Here is a 24,563-nt window from a genome sequence, read left to right on the forward strand (position 1 = left end):
TGAATTTCCTGTCCTCCTACTGTTGATGTGGCTAGTGTAAGTCCAGCAATTCCAGTTACTGCTCAATTTTACTGACTATGGATCTGAAATTCCAATCTGCATGCGATATAGCAAGCTAAAGAACAATCTTCAGGGTGAATGAGATCAGCAAAATTCTCAATAGTTTTGGTGATCACTAGGGTCCATCTCCTTGTGGATAGAAACCAGAATCGTGCTCTGCAACACTGAGGGTATGTGTGCCTCAATCCTCATAAGAGCAACTGCAAGGTAGGTCAGTGGTTCTTGGCACTATTCTCTAATATTTTGTCTTTGCTTCCACCCCACTTTGCCTAAAGCAGCTTTTAGGAATTCATACCAGCGACCCAACCTTTAGCTAAATAATGCGGTATAGACTCCACTTCCTCCCATCAAACTGGTTCATTAAGCCTTCAGTCTGTCCGTCACATTCCATGGGCTGTTCACATTCCATACAGAATGGTCCTTACTATGCACAGTTTGGTTAAACACCAAATCAATATAATGTTCTCTCTAGACCTCAAGATTGCCTTGCTCACAACTGACCAGCAAACTCTTGACTATAACTGATGACAGACTTTAGCCAATGAAAGAATAATTTAGGATTATTTTATATAATTGTGCTGACTTGTGGTTGAACATAGGAATGTAGAAACAGGAGGAGGCCATTCAGCCCATGAGCCTGTTCCACCATTCCATTAGATCATGGCTGATCTGTAACTCAATTCCATTTATCCACCTTTGTTCCATACCCCTTGATGACCCTACCTAATTTCAATTGACCAGGCATCCGCAGCTTTTGGGAGAGCAGGTTCTAGACTTCCACTACCCATGTGAGAAAAGATGCTTCCTGATTTCAGTCTGAAATGGCCCAGCTCTGATTTTGAGATTGTGCTGTTCTGTGGGTTCCCCAACCAAAGGAAAGAATTTCTATGTACCTAGTGTATCAAATTCTTTAATCATTTTAAATACTTAGATTCGGTCACCTCTCAACCTTCTAAGCTCAAGGGAATGCAAGACAAGTGCATGCATCCTGGCCTCATAATTTAACCTTTTAAGCCATGGATTCATTCTGGTGAATCTGCACTCTGTCCCTTCCAAAGTGAAAATATCTCTCCTGAGGTTTGAGAGCCCAAACTGAACACAGCATTCCACATGAGATCTGACCAAGGTTTAGTCCAACTGAAGCATCACTTCCTCATTCTGAATTTCAATCTCTTGAGATGAAGGCCAATATTCCATTAGCTTTTTGATTATTTCTTCCTGTGCACATGCTTTTCGTGTTTTATGAACATAAACACCTAAATCCCCTTTGTTGATCCACAGCTCGAAATCTCTTACCATTAAGAACATATTCCAATTAGTTTTTTTCTCAGATCCAAGTAGATGACCTCACATTTCTCCACATTGAACTCCATCTGCCGTAGCTTTTCCCATTTAGCTGATCTGTCTAAGTCCCTTAAATACACCTTAGCCATGTCAGCTGTGGCATAGATGGCAGCACTCTTGCCACGGAAGGTTCTGGATTCAAGTTCCACTTCACGACTTGAGCACAAAAAGGCTGACGGTCCAGTGCAAAACTGAGGAAATGCTGCACTTCTGGAGGTGTGTCTTTCGGATGAAATGTTAAACCAAGGCCCTGGCTACCCTCTCAGGTGGATGTAAAAGATCCTGTGTATGGCACTATTTCAAAGAAGAGTAGGGGAGATATCCCTCATATCCTGGCCAAAGTTTATCCTTCAATCAACATCACAAATATAGATTGGTCATTATCACATTGCTGTTTGTGGGATCTTGCTGTGGGCAAGTTGGCTGCTGCAATTCCTACATAACAACAGTGAGGCAACGTCAAAAGTACTTCATTGGCTGTAAAGCGCTTTGAGATATCTGGTGGTCATGAAAGGTGCTATATAAATGCAAGTCTTTTTTCTTTGTATCTTCCTCCACCCATCCATGCAATTTGCCGCGCTTCATAACCTAGTGTTATTTGCAAACTTTGATAACAAACACTCTATTTCTTCATCTAAGCAGCTACCTGGAAATGTCAGAGAATCAGTGCCAGAGGAGACTGCGCCTTTCTTGGCAGATGGTATTTAGATTTGTGCCCTCGTTGAGGAAGACCTCAGATCTTACAGTAGTGGTTGCCATGCCCTGCCAATAGCCGTTAAAGTCACTGTGGCCTTGAACTTCACCTCTGGCTTGTTCCAAGGATCAGCAGCAGACCTTGGTGGTGTCTTTCAAGTGGCAGCACACTACTGCATTTTGCAAATCACTGAATCATAGAAAGTTTAAGGCACAGAAAGAGGCCACTTGGCCCATCGTGTCTATGCCGGCCAATAAACGATCCACCCATTCTAATTCCACCTTCCAACATTTGGTCTGCAGCCTTGCAGATTATGACACTTGAGGTGCACATCCAGACTCCTTTTGAATGAGTTGAGGGTTTCAGCCTCAACTACCCTTTCAGGCACTGAGTTCCAAACCCCCACCACTCTCTGGGTGAAAAAAAGTTTCCTCAACTCCCCTCTAACTTTTCTACTAATCACTTTACATCTATGCCCCCTAGTCACTGACCTCTCTGCTAAGGTAAACAGGCCCTTCACCTCCACTCTATCCAGGCCCCTCGAAAATTTGTACATTTCAATCAGATCTTCCCTCAGCCTTCTCTGTTCCAAGGAGAACAACCACAGCCTATCCAATCTTTCCTCACAGCTGCATTCTTCTAGTCCTGGCAACATCCTTATAAATCTCCTCTGTACCCTCTCTAATGCCATTACATCCTTTCTGTAATGAGGTGACCAGAACTGTGCACAGTACTCAAGTTGTGGCCTAACCAATGAGTTATACAGTTCCAGCATAACCTCCCCGCTCTTATATTCTATACCTTGGCTAATAAAGGAAAGGATACCATATACCTTCTTAACCATCTTATCTGTCCTGCTACCTTCAGGGATCTGTGGACATTCACTCCAAGACTCCTCACTTCCTCTACACTTCTCAGTATTTTCCCATTAATCGTATATTCCTTTGCTTTGTTTGACCTCCCCAAATGCATCACATCACACTTCTCCGGGTTGAATTCCATTTGTCACTTTTCTGCCCACATGACCAGACCTCTGTTCACATTGCCATTTGCTGTGTGCAAATTGTCTGCCACATTTCCTACATTACAACAATGACTACACTTCAAAAGTACCTCATTGGCTGTAAAGCGCTTTGAGACGTCTGGTGGTCGTGAAAGACGCTATATAAATGCAAGTCTTTCTTTAATCAGCATGACGGGCTTCCACTCCCTAAATGTTCAGCTGATATGTGACCACAATTGCATATGCATCTGTGCATTTGCTATCCTGGCAGCTGCCACGACGCCTTCGTCCTCCAGCAGTTGAGGGTGCTGCTGTTTTTCATGTCACCACCGAGACTCCATGGATGGCTTCTAGAGACAATGGATATCCCTTGAAGAATGGCTACTCACACATTTACCTGACCCCAAGACGAAGGTACAGAGACACTACAAACAAAGTCATCTACTCGCAAGGACCACCATCGAGCAGGCCACTGGGCTTCTGAAGATGCAGTTCCACTGCCCTGACCGGTTGGGTGGCACCCTGCAGTACACTTCTGCAAGGGTCTTGTGCATTGTGGTGGTTTGCTGTGCTCTCCATAACATGGTTCACCAGAAAGGTGTGGACCTTGAAGAGGATGAAGCACTGGTTTGGAGGAGGAGGAAGATGAAGAGGAGAATGGTGCCCATGCTGTGCGGGGAGGTGGCTGGGGCTGTCTCAGGAGTCAAAGCATTCATCAGGATGGCTTGAATGCATAGTACACATCTCCCCAGTGGTTTCAGTATCCCCATTCAAAGATCATTCCTTAACCTTCAACACTTCATCCCTCCTTTGCACTTTTGCCATCAAAGATTGGAGGCTCACACATCTGGGATCATGGCACAACATCTCCAATGTAATTAAAAATTAACAAATCACTCATGTTACAATCCCATTATGGACCATTAACTTTTAAAAAGAGAAAGTTGATTTCCCAGTTATCACTGAAAGAATTATGCCACAAAGTTTCACATTTTAAACAAAGAACCTAGGCCCAACCATCTTCAGCTGCTTCATCACTGACCTGCCTTCAATCATAAGGTCAGCAGCGGGGATGTTCGCTGATGATTGCACAATGTTCAGCAACATTCACGACTCCTCAGATACTGAAGCAGTCTGTGTAGAAATGCAGCAAGACCTGGACAATATCCAGGCTTGGGCTGATAAGTGGCAAGTAACATTTGTGCCACACAAGTGCCAGGCAATGACCATCTCCAACAAAAGAGAATCTAACCATATCCCCCATATTCAAGAATCCCCATATTCAAGAAGACATTTATATTTTTAAAACATCTTGACAGAATATGATGTCATATGCTTTAAATCTAAGGGCTGGATTTTGTGGAGGAGGTGGGGCTCCTGGCACCAGGGTGCAAAGGCTGGGGTCACCCGCACGGAGTGATCCTTCAGTGTTTTGAAGCCTATGTGTCCCATGCCAGGATCCCCGTACCTTTAAAGATGGGGAACCCGCCTCCAACAGCTGCCAGCAAATCACAGGACTGGCGGCTCAGCAGTATTGGTAGCGCCACCGAGTACTGCAGAGTCTTTGGACTCAGGCCCAGCGCTGGAACCCCAGTTCCTACTGACTTTATTTTAACCACCTTGAGAGGCATCTGTTGTGTCAATTTTACTATCCCCTTCTCTGTAATCATGTTCATCATTTGGCCGATCTCTCCAACTGCTGTGTGGATTTGCAAATGAAGATCTACTACCCCCATCTGCTTATGGGAAAAATTATAACCATCAGCTAAAAAGCAGCTTCTCTTATATTATAAACTTTACGGTCTTCTAGGTGTGTCCTAATACTAGCTGGAACACTATTTTTAAATTCCTCCATTAACAACACCTCTCTCACATTTTCAAAATTCTGTTCAAGTTTCATTGAATGATACCAATGTTCAAAAATCATTTATATTTCTCTAGAAAATTCTACAAAAGTTTGATTCTTTCTCCTCCTCAAATTTAAAAATTTTAATTGCTGAGTTTCTGGAACCAACTCATACGCGTTAAGTATTGCATTTTTAACTATCTCATAATCTACAGATATTTCCTCTGAAAGACTTGAATAAACATCCAATGCTTTTCCTGTTAAAACACTTGACAAAAGAATGGTTCATGTTTCTTGTGGCCATGTTAACCTTGTAACATTTTTCTTAAATGAGACAAAATACCTTTCAACCCCTTCCTCAGTGAATTTAGGCACTAGGCAAATATTCCTTCTTTGCACCATCAACACCACTAACCGGTCAATGCTACAGAATGTAGCATGCATTCTGTGCATGTCATTGTGCTGTTCCTGCATCCACTCTGAGTGCTGCTGCATATGGCTCTCCATGAGATTGGTCACTCTCTCAATGGAGGAGCTCGTGCATTCAAAACACTGAGCCATGATGATTTCCATGAACTGAATGGACTCCTCCATTCTCAGCCCATGACCCTGTACTGCCTCAGGGAACTCCGACATATGGGCACACATGTCACACTGCTGGTTAAAGTAGAGCTGCCTTGCTTGTGACTCCCAAGGCTGTGCATCTGCATCCAGCTGAGCATAGCTGGGTCTGTCCTCCAACCTCCAAGGGAGATTGCCCACAGCTGCCCCTGCCTCTCTCACCCTCTCCTGCTCACTCGTGATGTGCTCTTTACCCAATGCCATCCTTTCTACGTGCTCGAGAATCCACAGATGTGAGTGTATCTGTGCTGGTGAAGGATGTGCTTGAATGATGTCATGGTGTTTGCTCTGTGGCTTCCATCTCCTTTGAGGCCATGGTATGATGCTGAGGCACTGGTATGCTCCCCCTCCACAACTGTCCCTGTGGGAGACATATGAAAGAGATCTGAGAATTCACCTCTGATAGCAGAAGACTCTGCAGAGCTGAGACTTCCCAATGCAGCTGAAGTTTTGACATGCTGTCGGACAGGGAGGAGTGCACTCCATCCCCTTCATCTACAGAATTCAATATCTTCTCACCCTCTATTACAGGTATTCTCATTTCTCCGTCGCCCACTTCCTCCTGCGAGGCCACCCTCACGATGTCAAGGACTGTCTCTTCCATTTGAGTTTGGATGGTGAGCTGGTGCACTCCTCCGTCTTTGAAAGCCCTCTCCCTGGCATTGTGTGCCCTCTTCTCCTGCAAGGACAAAAGAGAGAGAGATAAGGCAATGCTGACATTTTTCACCAATTCCAGCCGCTCGATTAAATGAGATTCTGCATTTATCAGTGCTGCCAACTCTTCAGTAGCTCTAGGGATATGAGCTTTGCTCATGGGTCAGTAATTATCCTGGGCACACATTTCTCACAATGCTCCCTGAGGCTGCTCAGCTGCTGTGCCTACTGGTAAGCGCAGAGCTGGAAGCTGGTCATCTGGGTGTTGCATTGCATTCACCTTGCCAATTGAAGAAGGTAATTGAATTTTCTATGGCACTGCACCCAGCTCACAATGCTGTGGCTGCTCACTTGCTCTGCAACCTGCAGCCAGGCCTGCTTGGTCTGGCTGGGTGACCCCCTCCTGCCACTCTCTGGGAACAGATACCTTGATTATCTCTCAACCCCTCTAGCATCACCTCAAGGACAGCATCACTAAACCTTGGGGCTGCCTTGCCAAGGTGTCCTGGCCTCTGCCTTTCCTGCTCCTCACTGCCATAGCATTTCAATACGGCAGCCACAATAATGACTGCCATCATCCCTTTAAATCGGACCCACACTTTCAGCCTCCCGCCTCTTTCCTGTGCCCACCACCCCTAATTGGTCCCCAAATCTGGCCCCCAGCCAATTAACAGTGATATTCGCCAAAATCACTTTCCATGTCTCTTTCCAACTCGGCACAAGGTCAAAACCCAGGAATGATCCCCAGGTTAGGGTCCCGACCCCAAACAGAAAATCTAGCTCTTGGTTTCTCTCTCATTCCCATCTTAAATAATGGAGTGTCATTTGCAATTTTACAACCCAAAGGCACAATTTCTGAATCTAGAGAGCTTTGGAAAATTATGACTAATGCAACTATAATTTACTCACCTATTTATTTTAATACCTTGAAGTGGAAACCGTCAGGTCCTGGAGGTTTATCTGTCTTAAGTCCTATTATTTTTTTCCATTGCCATTTTTTGTATTTATATTAAATCAATCAATTTCTTCCCCTTGACTTATTTTCAGGTTCCCTTGTACCACTGTCATTTTGTCCTCTAGCTCCACTCTGAAAATGGATATGAAGTATTCATTTAACAAGTCTGCTATTTTCTCATTATCCATTATAGTCTCACCTACAGCCGTCTTTGATGGGCTTACATTCTGCTTTACCAATTTATTTCTCTTAAGATATTTATAAAACCTCTGCTGTCACCTCTAAAATCCCTTGCAGTTTTTTTTTATATATTCCCTTTTTGCACCTCATTATTTTATTTGTATTCTTTTGTTGATTTATATAACTCTCCCAGTCTGCTGAATTTCCATGGTTCTTTGCGTTTGTGTACCGTCTGGTGTTGCTTCTAATGATCTTCTTAGCCTCACAATGCATTATAATCTTCATTTGTAACAGCTTTTGCTTTCTTTGAAGAACTTCAAGTACCACTTTAAGGGCCCTCTGCTTTCACCTCACAGCTATTTTTCCCTTTCAGTTACCTTAACAGGACCCTGATTAGTGGATAAATGCTTAGCTTCAGTTTGTTTATGATTTCAGCTGGTGAGACAAGGAAACAATTGGCCACATCATCTCCCATCAAGTTTGCTCTGCCAGCAATCACATATCCCAGCTTTTGTGTCCCTAATATCCTACATGTGGCTGAGCACCTTAGCTTGATTGTTCATATCAGTCTGACTTGGCAGTCACCTTTTTCTCAAGACCAGCCGGTGCTCTGAGATTTCCCAATATGTTTAAACAATGCAATTGAAAAGCAAAGTACATGCCAAGATATGCACAACTACATGATTAATTGCTGTGTCAATTTGGATCCCATACTGATGCAATATAATTGGTCAATCCCATAAAGGAAGCCGAGACAATGATTATTGTAGGGATTGCACCATCTTTGAAACTTCAGGTATGAAATATTTCAGTCATCCTTGAGAAGCAATTAACAATCAGTAAACTAATTTTCTAGATCATCAGATATGTACCTACAGTCTTAAGGTTCCTTCAGGACTGAGCATTATACAGTTTCTGAGAACTGCCTAGATCTCTTAAGGAATATTTTTATTCAGACAAATGTCAAAAAAATTTGCTATGCCAAAGGAGGATTTTTTCAATTCATCAATTGGAAACCTACATTAAACTTTTAATGAAACTGAAAGTACTGGAATTCTGCAGTTAACTTTTTTTTTAAAAAGCTGGCAGCCAAAATGGCCATTGCAATTTGCATTTGAACACCTTACACATTCCAAAGACCTCAAAGAGGAGACACATGTCTGATTAGCCTGTTCCCAAACAAGGGCTTGCTCTATTGAGTGAAATACAGGAGACTGCATTCATTAGCAGGACATTCAAAACTATCGTGGCACATTAGTCTTGAAAGGGCCAACCCTTCCAGGTGTAACATCCTGAGTCCTAAGGGACGGAAATTCCTAAACTTGAATCTCATTAGAAGGTTCCAGACAATACACTGAGGCAGTCTGTCCATCTCTATGAAAGCTGGGAGATTTCTCTTGGACAAAGCAGACAAGCCAATGCCTGATTCTGGGTAGAAACCAGAAGATCTCTTTCTTTCTCTCTCTAGAGGATCTGGTGGGTGTGTGTGAAGCCTAGCTGCTGGTTGCTGGATCCAAGACAAAGACACCAGGGGAAGAAAACCACCTACAATTCTGCCTACAAGAAAACTCTGAACCAGGTGGGCCTGCCACAAACTGCACATTTACCAGCGAAAAACTTCAAGAACTCAAATTCAGCCAGAAGACAACAGAATCATTAAACCCCACAGACTGTGTTTTAATTTATTTGTTCTGGATTCTAATCCAACCACAAATTTACCCCTCATAACCCTATAATCGATTTGTGTGTGTGTGAGAGTGCATGCACGAATGTGTCTTTTTTTAGATTGTGTTTAGATTGTTAAGTATAATCAACTCACCTCTTTCTTGTTTAAACTCAAGAAAACCTATCCGATTGGTTCTTTTATGATCAGAACAAAGGTAAAAGGTAAAACACTTACTGAAGTGGTAAGCACATCCACTGTTTTTTTTAAAAAAGGAATAAACCCTATTGTGGTCAAATAAGAGGAGGGACAAGAAGGCCCTTCCTCATCTGATCATAACAGATATTTGGGGGCTTGTCCATGATCATAACCTAATGACAAATGAGATATTAGAAGTGGGAAATCAGATTGATTCTGAGCAAAAAATGTTAAGATTTTAATACCAATTTTCTTTTGATTTTCACTGCTAGTGTACTAACATATCCACACTCTAAGCCAGAGTAAAGTAACTTGGGACAGGTTAAATGTCCTATCTATTGAAGAGTTGAGGAAAGTAGTTAGGCAGTTAGGAATTACGATCCAGCCAAAGGGTAGGAATCCCAAAATCCATTTTATCCTAAAGTGGCCAACCATTTTACACTTGAAACTGAAGAACAGGAGATAGGTTTAGAGTCAGAAACAGACAGGGTAATGTTAGCTAAGATACAACTAGAACAGAGGAGGCTGGAATTAGAATCCCAAGGAAAAGAGAGGCCTTTCCAGAGAGAGAAAGAGCAGAGAGAGTGTCAAGAGAGGGAAAAAGAAAGGGAGGAAATAGAAAAAGAGTTTTCCAGAAGGAGAAGGAAGTAAGGGAGTTACAGCGCCTCAAACTAACTAGAGGGAGACCCAATACACCCAGTGAAGGCACAGCTAGTGAGGGAGCTTCCCCTAGTACAGGGCCGAGTGCTGAGCTCTTAAAGTTCCCCCAGTTGATTCCAAAGTTCTATGAGGGGGATGTGGAAGCCCATACCTTTATATTGGGTGCACCTGGAGTGCAACCTTGTTTCAGGACTGGTAACCATGGGGATTGTCTCTAATCTACCAGTGGATGGGGTCGACTTGCTCCTGGGTAATGATCCGGCGGGTGAAAAGGTGGTAGCTTCCCCAGTGATTTTAGAAAGACCAAAAGAGGTCAGAGACACAGAGCAGTTGCAGGACAAGGTCCCCAGCATTTTATCTGACTGTGTGGTGACTCGGTCCATGGCCAAACAATCTCCATCAGAGGAGGCTGAACTGGCACTGCAGATAGATGACCCTACTGTCTGGTTATTTGAAACCTTTTTTGGGAAGTTAGAGGACCCAAAGGATGGGTTAAACAGAACTTCCTTGGTTGATGTTCAGCAATCGGAGCTAGTATTAAACAAGTTAACACTGACTGCCCAAACTGAAGCTGAAGCAGAGGGTTTCCCAGAGCGCTACCGTTTAAAGAATGAGGTGCTGATGAGGAAGCGGAGACCTCCTCACAGACCTGTGGATGAAGAGTGGACAGTAATTCATTAGATGGTGGTGCCCCCGAGGTACCGTAAGGAAATACTATGAATAGCCCACAAACTTCCAATGGCTGGTCATGCTGGTATACGAAAAACCCAAACCCGCATAAGGCAGCATTTGGACTGGCCAAAACTCCACAAAGATGTGGTGGAGTTCTGTAAAACCTACCACACGTACCAGGTTGTGGGAAAGCCCCAACCTGCAATAAAGCCTGCACCCCTAATTCTAACACCAGCTTTTGGGGAACCCTTCAGCAGAGTGCTGGTGGATTCTGTAGGACCCCTGCTGAAAGCAAAAGAGAGCTACCAGTATCATCTCACTATTATGGATGTAGCTACCCAATTCTGGAGGCCATTCCTCTAAGAACTATCTCTGCCAAGGCAGTGGTGGAGGGGATAACCCAATTCTTCTCCCGATATGGGCTGCCTGCTGAGATCCAGTCGGATCAGGGCATGGATTTCATGTCTGGATCTTTCAAAAAGTCATGGGTAATCTGGGCATAACCCAGCTAAAGTCCTCAGCCTACCACCCACAGTCACAAGGGGCTTTGGAGCAGTACCACCAGACCCTAAAGACAATGATCAGGGCATACTGCTACGCATTCCCCCATGACTGTGACAAAGGGCAGGGATTTCTCTTGCTTGCCACTAGGGGCTCACCCAATGAGTCCACCGGCTTTAGTCCCTTTGAATTAGTTTATGAACACAAGGTGAGAGGTCCACTTAAGCTAATCAAGGGGAAGATTTGGAGACCCAGTGATGAACCTTCCAAGTTAAATTACATCTCCATGTTCTGAGAGCAGCTCACGAAAGCCTGTGCAGTGGCTCAGGAACACTTAAAAACCTCCCAGACAGCTATGAAAAGGCAAGCAGTCAAACAAGCCAAGGTCAGAACATTTCGGCCCCAAGACCGTGCATTGGTACTACTGCCAATTCAGGGTGAATCCCTGAAAGCCTGATTCAGTGACCCATACCGAGTGGCAAAAAAGATTAGCCAGGTAAATTATTTAGTTGACACCCCAGATTGAGGGAAAAAACAAAGGCTGTACCACATTAACATGTTGAAACAGTATCACAGCTGGGAATGGGTCAAACTAGCACAGGTCTGTCAGACAGTCAGGAAAGAAGGGGACAAAAAGGACAGTGAGGACCTGTTAGAGGAGGGCCAGGAGGATTCCCAAATTGAACCCCCTACTGTCCAGGTAGTCAACATTGAAATGTTAGGAAAATTCAATCCCAGACTCCCGTATTTAAAGACAGGGCAAAGAGAAGCCCTAGCAAGGCTGCCAACAACCTTTACAGAAATCTGCAGGGACAAGGGAAGTTCCCAAAAAGGCAAACCAACAGTGAGGGAGATGTCTCACCTAGTTGAAGTGCCACAGGGAAAGCTGGACAGCCAACTGCAAGCATAGGATCATAGGAAATAGGAGCAGGAATAGGCCATTCAGCCCCTCAAGCCTGCCCTGCCATTCAATAAGATCATGACTGATCTGCCCCACTCCAGGAATTCATCCTCCACAGTATTAGTGCTAATTAGATTCGTCCAATCTATATGTAAATTAAAGTCGCCCATTATTACTGTATTGCCCATGCTACATGCAGCTCTAATTTCCTGATTTATACCATGCCCAACATTACCACTACAGTTTGGTGGCCTATAAACAACTCCCACCAATGTTTGCTGCCCCTTGCTGTTCCTTAGCTCCATCCAAACTGATTCTATATCTTGCTCTTTTGATCTACGATCCACTCTCACTAATGTACTAATCTCATCCCTTATTAACAGCGCTACCCAACCTCCTTTTCCCCACTGCCTATTCCTCCTAAATGACGAATATCCCTAAATATTCAGTTCCCAGTCCTGGTCACCCTGTAACCACGTTTCCATAATGGCAATTAAATCATACCCATTTACCTCTATTTGTACCTTCAAATCATCTACCTTGTTGCAAATGCTGCGTACATTCAGATAGAGTGCCCTTATCTTTGCCTTAACATTATTCCTCATTCCGATCCTATTTGACATTTGCCTTTGTCTCGTCTGCCTTCCAATTTCACTTTCTACTTCTCTATTTCCTGTTACCAATAATGTCCAAGAGGACGTAGGGCAGATTGGAAAAAAGACCCTCCCCACAGTAAAGGGAAAAGGGAAGGGAGAATGCCCTAAAGTAGGCAGCACTTGTCTAACTCACTAGAAAACTAAAAATGAGGTCAGTGAGGAGCTACCCACAAAAGAACCCAATGATCAGGTCCCAAATCCAAAGCTAATCAAACCCAACAATTTCAATTCAGAACTCAGCAAGAACAAGGGCCCATAGGAAATCTCAGACACCTCATAGGGGCTAAAAAAAACAATTTATTACCCACTCTCCCTATAAAGAGGAAAATTATCAAGGTGCTGGAACCTGAATGATTAAAGCCACATGTTGCAGAAACAGCAGTTTAAGGGTTAAAACTTGTACTTACAGGAGGACTCACCACAAACAGTAATGGAAATCTGCATACCCCAATCTTCATCAACAACTATATGTTTATTGAGATGCACATTCCCAGGATATCACAAATTGAGGCTAGAGAAACTTTAGTCCCATTTGACAACACAAAACCCAACATAGAACCATCCCAGACAGAAATTAAACCAGAGTAGCTGTTGCAGACCATGCCAACTGCAGAAATTCTAAGATTAATGCGTGAACTTGAGAAGTGAATGTTTGAGAATGAATGTGTGTGGTTTTTTTCCTGCAACCTTGTAATGAAATGTTCCCATGGTCACATTTCATTCTGCGTGGTACGGTGGTGTCAAAAAAACTTGCTATGACAAAGGGGAATTTTTAATTCATCAATTGGAAACCTACATTAAACTTTTAATGAAACAGAAAAATTTCACTTTTTAAAAAAAGGCTGGCAGCCAAGATGGCCACTGCAATTTGCATTTGAACACCTTACACATTCCAAGGTCTCAAAGAGGAGACACATGTCTGATGAGCCTGTGTCTCATGGCTTTCTCTATTGAGTGAAACGCAGGATATAGCGTTCATTAGCAGGACATTCAAAATCATCGTGGCACATTAACCTTGAAAGTGCCAACCCTTCCAGGTGTAAACATTAACATCCTGAGGCCTAAGGGACAGAAATTCCTAAACTTGATCCTCATTAGAAGGTTCCAGACAATACACTGAGGCAGTCATGTGACTCTCTGTCCATCTCTGTGAAAGCTCGGAGTTTTCCCTTGGACAAAGCAGACAAGCCAGTGACTGATTCTGGACAGAAGTCAGAAGATCTCTCCTGCTCCAGAAGGCCTGGTGGGGCATGCTGGTTGCTGGATCCAAGACAAAGACACCAGGGGAAGAAAGCCACCTACAATTCTGCCTACAAGGAAAGCCTGAACCAGGTGGGTCAGCCACAAAATGCACATTGACCAACCAAAGACTACAGGAACACAACTTCAGCCAGAAGACAATGGAATCATCCAACCCCACACACTGTGTCTTAATTTTTATTTTGTTCTGGACTCTAATCCAACCACTGATCTACCCCTCATCGCTCTGTAATCTATTAGTATGTATGTGTGATTATTGTGTGAGTGCGTGCGTGAATGTGGTGCGTAATTTTATTTTCTTTCAGATCGGGTTTAGATTGTTAAGTATAATAAACTCACCTCTTTCTTGTTTGAACTCAAGAAAACTTGTTCGTTTGGTTCTTTTATGATCACAGCAAAGTTAAAAGGTAAAACACTTACTGAAATGGTAAGCGCATCCACTGTTTTTTTAAAAAAAGGAATAAACCCTGTTAGAGTCAAATAAGAGAAAGGACAAGAGGGGAGCCTTGTGGCCCCTCCTCACCTGATAATAACACATATTTCACCGAAAACACCTCAACTTCCACTGCAAGTGGGTCTTAGTCAATGATCAGGGCCATATTATGAACATTATTTGTATCTCGGCATATAGGCAGAGAAACTATTTGACAGTGATAGAATTTTGGTGACAATCATTAACCACTGCAAGTATTTACTGTCAGGCAAGAGGACACATCTATTCCTGGGAAAGGCAAGACTAATTTTAAAATTCTTACCACCTACAGAATTGGCCATCTAGGAGAATTTTTATGCTTTTATTTTGGAGTGATCATTAAGGCAGATCAATGATATTGCCTGATATGGCACCCAGATTAATGCGCGGACCACCCTTTTCATGGGAAACAACATTAAGCGCCCTGAGCAGACAAATTTTCACCCCCATTCTGATCCAGATTTCAAATTCTGAACATTTCTAGATCCTGCTGCTGTAATTTCAAATCCCACATAATTTCCAACAAAACCTCTGCAACCCTGCAATATTGCCAGCCTCTTCCCCTCCTGGTGCAGCCAGCTTTCACGCAGGTCAGCAAAGTCGCCAGGGGAATCACTGTGGTTAAAGTGATGGTGGCTCGATCTGAAGACAACTGCTGCACTCAAAGGTTCTATCTCAGTTCATTGTGGGCTGTGATTTTGTGATAATTGTTGGGTTTGGATTGTGGTTTTTATATACTCTGTTTAAGAAGGAGAATATGATTTTAGGTGCTGCTCTAGCTGTACTCTATTTGAATGAAGAAGAGGAGGAGGAACAGCAGCATCAGCAACAAGGGTGCGAGGAGGAAGGAGTTGCAGGTAAGCAGCAGAGAAGGCAGTAACAGAGTGGGCATGGACATCGGGTGAAAATAGCATCAGACTTGGAGTGATTCAAGCCTTCTGACTTTGTGTAGCCTAGTGGTACGTATTCATCCAGATTTACGCATGAAGAATGACTAGTTGGATGAGTAGAGAAGGTTGCCAGCACCTATGGAATTTGGAATAGTCCCTTAGCTCAAGTTAGGTCCTTCAGCAGAGGAGGAGAGCATGACTATGTCTCATTGACTGAGGACTAAATATTTAGTGATCTCATTAAAAAAAGGTGAGTGCGCCCAAAGGAAGTAGCATACAGGTGAATAAAATGTGGATTTTTCTCTCAACTTATGTGCTAACATAATCTAAATTTGGCAGGTAGGAAAATTGATGCGTGGGTTGCTGCTGCGTGGGCTTGTCTAGATTGTTTACAACTCCTTTGTGGATACATTGCACAGCAGACTGATTTGTTTAGTTATGCACATGCAGTGAAATTTATGTGCATTGATTATATTTAGAGAAGATAAAAGCTAGTAAGTTGAGAATGACAAGCAATTGAATATGGAATGTATACTGTTTGAAAAGTCAGTTTGCAACCAAGCCATACAGATGAGGAAAGTTCCAGATTTGATCCCAGGTCTGTACTAATTTAACCAATTTCAGCTCAGGCAGCAGTAGGCAAGCTAAAATTAGTTTCATTATTCCTGGACTAGAAGGTGGCAATTAGCCAAGGTTCCCACTCTGATTGCTATTCAGCAACTCCTGTCAGAAAGAATGTGTGAACATTCAGAAAGAGTATGAATGGAGTCAGTCATAATGCTTCCATGATCAATTTCACTGGTTGATGGGGCCTGTAATTCCAACTTCACCCTTTCCTAATGCCACCACTGCATTGTGAGCTCCAAAGAATTACTTAAAATAAACTGACAACACGTTACTCGGCGAAGTTAACCCATGTTTTTACAAGCACGTTCAATACCTAAGGAGCAGTGTACAGGATCGCATTATTTCTGGTTTAGCCTTTCATTCCTATATGCCATTGAAAAGGATGTAACTCGGAAGCGGCACACGCGATTAAGAAAATGAGTGTGTAGCAATTACTGCTACCTGTACACCATGGTTATGTCAAAACTTACCCACAAACTTCCAGACCATCATGAAAACTAAGTTGTACAGATCCTACAAATGAGAGCAATAAACTCCAAATACAATGATTTTCTACCACAAGTATTCTTATGGTATAACATATAAAGCAAAAATATATATATTTTGGACTCAGTTAGACTCTTGTTATTTCAATTAAGCAGGTTGAGCAAAGAGCGACTGAGAACACATAAGAAGTTCTCAGCACTTAAAGAGCTCATTGAAATTACTGTTGGGATATAACTGGATGAACATATAACATATATGACATTCTCCTGTCCATATTTTAGCAGGGTCATTACCCATTTTGAATGAAGGACAGTGGAATGTTGTGTGAATGCATTAAGTGTTTATCTGTTAATGCTACTTCTTGGAAATAATGACATTCTGAACCCAGCCCTGATTACACAAATAGTATTGCCTCCTCAGTTCCCACCACAATCATGCTAATGTATTAGTGTAATTATAGAGGAAACTTCAACACATCTGTGACTTTCCAAAAAAATGTGTCTGCCATCTTGAAAATTCTACCAGTAGAGAATGAAAATAGACACGATGGGCAGATGTACTGTCAACAGCATTATATTTCTGTAACCTGTCATGAAACAGATTTAAATTTGTGGATTCATTGGCATTCTAAATTTTACAAGAATATAAATAAATGATGTTAGTGCTGGCATTGAGCCTTACCAATAAACACTGATAACAAGTATAAGCACACAATTTCACTTCCTGCCCTAATCTACTGAATTTAAATATATATTCTTGTAACATTTATAAATGAATGAGTCACAGAACATGAGATTTAAAGCTTTGGGAGACTGAGTTGTACAGTTAATTAGTACATTGGCATTTTATTTCAAGGACCTGGGTTTGAATCAAGCTCAAAATGAAGAGAGATAATCTCTCTCAACACAGGGAGCGATTTGATTCACAAGAGAAAAATAACTTGGGTAGTCTTCACCCTAAACAAAACTGTCTATCATATGGCATCAATTGGTATTAAATTGGTAGTCTTGCCAACCAAGGTTATAAAGAAGGCTAGAGTGGAACATGGAAGTGTCACATTGATACTGTGGGATATGTTCTTGTGAGATTGGAGTTAAAGATAAGCAACAGATTTAAAATTGCACATATACCTTCCAAACATTAGCTTCTTTCAAATGAACATTGCTGGATATATTCCTGGGGTGGTAAAGAAGTATGAACATATATGAAAATTGGAATGCCATACTAAAAATGGTGCATGCTAATTTTTGTTTAAAAATTACTTCACAATTCATTAATTATTAATTTTAAAAAATTGGAGTCAATTTGAGTTAATTTAGGAGCTGGAGTTTACAGCCCCCCTGATGTCAGGGGTCGTGGCGGGAGGGGCGCTGGAAAATACCTCCAGGAGAGGCCCGCCACGCTCCCCAATGCCGGGAAGGCCTGGCCACATATTGCCGGCGGCGGCGAGGCCTCGTAACAGCCTACCGCCACCACCGCCCCCCCCGCCCAACCACCACTCGGCGATGGGAGCCAGATTTATATATTTTAAAAATTGCAAATGAGGGAATTAATGACTTACCCATTCCCATGGTCCGTTCCACTCCAATATTGTTGCCAGTGACCGGCACCCCCGCGCCATTGGATCTCCGTCTGGAGATCTGAGGCGTAACACTGGGGGGGGGGTGGGGAGCAGGTACGTATTTCAGTGCGGGAGCGGGGGTGCGGGGTCAAACTCTTCTGATTGGTGTAGCAGATGGTGGAAAGGGGCAAAGTGCATAGTGTATGAACTTATGAACTTTGGGGGGGGGGAGTTCAGGTGCACAAGGTAAGCATTTCGAGGAGGAGAGGGCAAGGAATAAATTATATGGTTATTAGGGGGATGGGAGAGGGGCTGGAAACATTTATTTGATTTTGTTAAATCTATTTTAACTTACTATCCCTTTGAAGATTTAAATGGCACTGTGGGGCTCGAAGCTCTTTAAAAATGACGTCGGCACCTGCGCAGTGGTGCCTGATGCCATTGCTGGGGACAGACCACCCATCCGCTCCATGTTATCGAGGTGGGGGAGCGGTCTGCCCTGGCCATTTAAATGAGCTGCTGCGCTGAATATCGCGGCGGCTCCACAACGAGAGGTCCATGTGGATGGACCACCATTCTTGATGCTCGCCGCCAAGATCAGCAGCGAGCTCATAAATTCCAGCCCTAAGGGTTATGTCAGTATATTACCTTGAATTAGACCAATTTTGCTAATTGGTTGAAAATGGGTTGATAAATAACACACTATAGGCTCAACTAATATTGAAATCAAATGAAATGATTTCAACCCTACCTTCCCTTCCTGGTGGAAACTAGGCAAGTAGCAAATTAAAATTGCACAAGTTACTTAATGGCCCTGGAGACAGCACGAGCTGACCATTTCTAATTTTAACCTGCTTTTCTGTCACACTGAAACTGTGCTCTGCTGAGAAGGTGGCAAAGACATTCCATCAAAACTAGCAGTGTCAGTTTTTACATCTGCGTGTTGCTTCCCAATGATGCTATTGAAACCGACTGCAAATTTAATTGGATAACCTGAGTGGGACGTTGCAGCGGAGAAGGAAGTTAGATGCTCAAGCAAATCAGTTTCTTTATTTCCTTATGGAGCATGAAGAAACAGTGGTACTCCTCTGGGCCCCGGAAGAAGAGTTTAGGCCTCACCTGCCACATGCTTGGCCCCTCTTCCCAATCACAATATTCCTTTAAGACAGTTGGCAGCTGATCTTGTCACTTATATAATAAAAACAGAAAGTGCTGGAAATACTTAGCAATTCTGGCAGCATCTGTGGAGAGAGAAACAAAGTTAACATTTCAGGTCGATAACTTTTCATCAGATCTTGTCACTTACCTGGTAGTGGAGGAAAGGTTCCAGGTTGCATAATTTCCCACCAAATTATTGCCCAGAACAAGCTCCTTACTTGCTCTGAAGCCACCAGGAGCTAACAGGTTCCAATTTTCACCTGCTCTCCTGAGAAGCTGGCATGGACACCCTCAAAAAATGGACAGGGTTCTTTTTGACCCATGTGTTCCAGGTCCTGATAAATTCATTGGGGTCCCACTGCCATTATAACTAGGCGGTCTGAGTGGGGAAGCCAGAGACTAACACAACTGTGAAGAGGATTAGGGCCAGAAGAGATTCCCAAAGGTAAGTTTTTACCTGCTTTTCTTGGTTCCGCAACATTACTGCAGGCTCTTGCTGGCCTGGGTTCACCCGCTTCCAGCACCTACCCACTCATCGGTTCAATCTACAAGCTAGTTGTAATTAAAGTTGATAAGTCACCAGGACCAGATGAGATGCATCGGAGCATTCTAAGGGAAGTAATGGTGGAAATTGCAGAGGAACTGTCCATAATCTTCCAATCCTCCTTAGATATAGGGGTGGTGCCAGAGGACAGGAAAATTGCAAATGTTAGACCCTTGTTCAAAATGGGTTTAAGGAAAAACCCAGCAACTACAGGCCAGTCAGTTTAAATTAAGTGGTAGGAAAGCTTTTGCAAACAATAAACTGGCAAAAAAATTAACAGTTCCTTGGACAAATGGGGATTAATTAAGGAAAGCCATCACAGATTTGTTAAAGGCAAATTGTGTTTAACTAACTCGATTGAGCTTTTTGATGAGGTAACAAAAAGGACTGATGAGGGTAATACGGTTGATGTGATCTATATAGACTTCCCGAAGGCTTTTGACAAACTGCTGCATAATAGGCTTGCCAGCAAAGTTGAAACCCATGGAATAAAAGGGACCGTGACATTATGGATACAAAGTTGACTGAGTGACATGAGACAGAGAGTAGTGGTCAATGGTTGTTTCTTGAACTGGAAGAAGATATACAGTGGGGTTACCCAGGGGTCGCTACTAGGACCACTGAGTTTCTTGATATATATTAATGGCTTAGACTTGGGTGTACAGGGCACAATTTCAAAATTTGCAAATGGCACAAAACTTGGAAGTATTGTGAACTGTGAAGATAGTGATGGATTTCAAGAGGACATGGCTCGTGGAATGGACAGATACATAGCAGATAAAATTTAATGCAGAGAAGTGTGAAGTGATACATTTTGGTAGGAAGAATGAGGAGAGTCAATATAAACTAAACAGTACAATTCTAAAGAGGGTATAGGAGCAGAGAGACCTGGGGATATAGGTGCACATATCGTTGAAGGTGGCAAGGCAGGCTAAAAAGGCATACGGGATCCTGAGCTTTATAAATAGAGGCATAGAAGGAAGCAAGGAAGTTACAATGAACCTTTATAAAACACTGGTTTGTCCTCAACTGGAGTATTGTGTACAGTTCTGGGCACCACACTTTAGGAAGGATGTGAAGGGTTTAGAGAGGGTACAGAAAAGATTTACGAGACTGATTCCTGGTATTAGGGCCTTCAGTTACATAATAGATTGGAGAAGCTGGGGTTGTTCTGCTCAGAGAAGAGTTGGCTGAGAGGAGATTTGATAGAGGTATTCAAAATCATGTGGCGTCTACACAGAGTAGATAGAGAGAAATTGTTCCCACTCATGGGAGGGTTGTGAACCTGTGGACACCAATTAAGGTGATTGGCAAAAAAGCCAAAAACGACATGAGCAAAAGTTTTTTTTACACAGTGAGTGGTTAGGATCTGAAATGCACTGCCTGAGATGGTGGAGGAAGCAGATTCAATTATGGCTTTCAAAAAGGAATTAGATTAACACTCAAAGAGAAAAAGTGTGCAGGACTACAGGGAAAGGGTGGGGGAATGGGGCTAGCTAAATTGCTTTTGCAGAGAGCTGGCACGGAAATGAAGGGCCGAATGGTCTCCTCCTGTGCTGAAACCATTCTATGATTCAATGATTTTGTGAAGTTGCATTGGGATGCCCAATTGACCAGTTTTTTGGCCCAGGGCCAAATTTGGAGTGAGCCCTGGGCCACATTTTCAGGCTCGCTTTGTAGACTCGACACCCACTTTGCGTGGTTCCTGACGTGAAACCAATTTCTGGGCCTGAACCCCCGATTTAACATTCAGACAAATTTTTTTTTTATTAACTTATGAAATTGTATAATGAAAAACAGCAATTTTATTGTTTGCTATAGAGCAGCAGTAAATAGCGTTAACATATATGGTTCTAATACCAATTTACTTCTTTTAGTTTTAAAGGTTTTAAAGATTTTTCTCAGCAGTTGCTGAACATAAAATAAAGTTTCCTTATGTGAAAATTTCTACCTACGTTTGTTGTGTTGTGGGATTTCTGTTTTTTTTTTCATGGAATGGATTTTGGAATGGGGTTATGTTTAAGTATTGTATTTTAATAAAAAATGAATTTTTTTACAGGTTTTCTAAGAAAAGATATGTAATAAAGCCAGGCAGACTATTTTGTGGAGTGCCACGGTTCACACCTACTACAGACAGATACAATGAAAGTCAATTGTCTGACCCAAGGCCCATAAGTCCAGATGGCTCCTATTCATTTTGAGAAAAACAGACTATATCTTCATTACACTTGCTGCCCTTGATCAGAGAAGAGATAGCTGTTGTACTTGTGAATCACTGACCAGGGAGAAGCCCAGCATTGCAGCTCACACCCTCCCTCCCCTTGGCTGGAACAGAAGGGTCGGGATTTTATGCTGGAGACAGGGTCTTGACGTCTGTAAAAAGCGACGCCGAGAGCCCTGCGTCGCCTCTGCTGCAGAAGGACTGTTGAATCTAGTGCCAGTTAGGCACTTAAGTGGACAGCGGAAGGACTTTCATGGGATCAAGGATCCTGGCGATGGAAGCCCCGCCCTCCACCGCAGAGACGGAGGCTGCTGCCGGTGAAGCACCTACCCAAGACCTAGGAGTGGCACTGGACCCAGGCCACAGTAGGTCAGTGCAGGAGGGGTCTCGCGGGGTGGGGGTTGCGGGGGAGTGGGGTGTAGAGGCATTGGTAGCAAGAGCAGGGGGTTGGCTCTCAGCGGGCCCCCGCTTCCAGATGCTGGATCCCTCGTTCAGGCATTGTGCCTTTTAACCTTTCAAGGAGGGACATTCCTGCCCCCTGCCTGCCACCTCCCCCCAACCCCTACCCCGGGAGCATGAAAGCAGCCCACACGGTTTTTCATGCTATGCTTCCGAAGCAGCAACAGGGCTGCCCACCACTGGCCAATTATGGCGGCGGTGGGATGAAGCCCTTAATTGGTCATTAATTGGCCACGAGAGCCTCAATTGGCGATGGGGCAGGAAGGCCGGTTATGGGCCTTCCCACCCTAGACTTAATTTTGGCAGAGACAGGAGCAGGTCAGAGGCTAGGAACCCTGCGGCGAGTAACTCACCTCCTGACTCCCCGAAGCCTGTCCACCATCTACAAGGCACAAGTCAGGAGTGTGATGGAATACTCTCCACTTGCCTGGATGGGTGCAGCTCCAACAACACTCAAGAAGCTCAGCACCATCCAGGAAAAAGCAGCCCGCTTGATTGGCACCCCATCCACAAACATTCATTCCCTCCACCACCAACGCACAGTGGCAGCAGTGTGTACCATCTGCAAGATACATTGCAGCAACGCACCAAGGCTCCTTAAACAGCACCTTCCAAACCTGCGACCTCCTCCACCTAGAAGGACAAGAGCAGCAAATGCATGGGAACACCACAACCTGCAAGTTCCCCTCCAAGCCACACACCCTCCTGACTTGGAACTATATTGCCGTTCCTTCACTGTTGCTGGGTCAAAATCCTGGAATTCCCTTCCTAACAGCACTGTAGGTGTCCGTACCTCACATGGACTGCAACGGTTCAAGAAGGCAGCTTACCACCACCTTCTCTAGAGTAATAAATGCTGGCCCAGCCAGTGACACCCACATCCCATGAATGAATAAAATAAAAAATGTTACTTTTCTACCAAAATAATGCATCAAAAATAAATGCAATACAGAGGAAAAGTGGGTATTAATCATTTAGTTTTGGTTTTAGAGATACAGCACTGAAACAGGCCCTTCGGCCCACCGAGTCTGTGCCGACCATCAACCACCCATTTATACTAATCCTACACTAATTCCATATTCCTACCACATCCCCACCTGTCCCTATATTTCCCTACCACCTACCTATACTAGGGGCAATTTATAATGGCCAATTTACCTATCAACCTGCAAGTCTTTGGCATGTGGGAGGAAACCGGAGCACCCGGAGAAAACCCACGCAGACACAGGGAGAACTTGCAAACTCCACACAGGCAGTACCCAGAATTGAACCCGGGTCACTGGAGCTGTGAGGCTGCGGTGCTAACCACTGCGCCGCCACTTTTTGTGTATGATTAGTCTGGCCCCCGACTTCCTTTTTGGGCTTTTCTGATGTCGACACCTGAGTGCACGAGAAAGGGAGCAGCAATGTAAGTTACATGAATTTTTTTTATTATTCGTTCAAGGGCTGTGTGTGTCGCTGGCTAGGTCAACATTTATTGCGCATCCCTAATTGCCCTTGAGAAGGTAGTGGTGAGCTGCGTTCTTGAACTGCTGCAGTCCTTGGGGTATAGGTATACCCATAGTGCTGTTAAGAAGGGAGTTCCAGGATCTTGACCCAGTGACAGGGAAGGAACGGCGATATACTTTTAAGTCAGGATGTGTGTGGGTTGGAGGGGAACTTGCAGGTGGTGGTGTTGCCATGCATCTGCTGCCCTTGTCCTTCTAGGTGGTAGAGGTCACAGGTTTGGAATATTGAAGTCCAATGGCTCTGAATACAGATTTCCTGTCATAACACTGGGTGCAGATCATGGTAGACAGTCCCCATTAAAAGTGGTACTGCTGCTTCATAAGCTTCTGTTTCGGAACTTTTGGGTTTAAAGAAGGAGCTTCATTTTTGGCTTTTTGAATAAAAAATGATTTTGATATTTCAAAAGTTGTTGCTGAATGCTGACCAACACTTACACTTTGTACTGTATAACCTCTTCTATTTTCCCGATTTGGCTTTTTTGAATGCAGATGAGGGGAAACAACCATGCCCTCTTGACAGCTGCTGAAGAAATTAGCATGGGACTCTCTTGGCTACTAATGACTGTTTTCCCATCACAGCCATAAATCTCCCCTCTCTTGGTCATACAACTGCTTCTAGCCACCTTGAATAATAAAAAAAAAACTCACAGCCAAACCAGAACCGTTCTCCTATTGCTACTTTTGTTTGCCACACCCACATTTGTTTTCTTTGTTTCTCCACCTACTGCTTGGCACAAATGGTCTTACCCTTTTACCAAGTTTCTCCCAA

At 43.5% G+C, this 24,563-nt stretch overlaps 1 protein-coding gene across 1 annotated transcript in view; it reads right to left on the reverse strand.

The window, feature by feature from the left end:
- zc4h2 (zinc finger, C4H2 domain containing) overlaps positions 1–19,081 on the reverse strand; it is a 61,698-nt gene extending 42,617 nt beyond the window's left edge. Inside the window, exon 1 of the mRNA XM_068047941.1 lies at positions 19,024–19,081. The gene's annotated coding sequence lies outside the window, so the exon portion shown is untranslated. The remainder of the gene's footprint in view (positions 1–19,023) is intronic.
- Positions 19,082–24,563: the final 5,482 nt, after the last annotated feature.

Source organism: Heterodontus francisci, chromosome 15 (genome assembly GCF_036365525.1).
Source record: "Heterodontus francisci isolate sHetFra1 chromosome 15, sHetFra1.hap1, whole genome shotgun sequence".
Classification (NCBI taxonomy): domain Eukaryota; kingdom Metazoa; phylum Chordata; class Chondrichthyes; order Heterodontiformes; family Heterodontidae; genus Heterodontus; species Heterodontus francisci.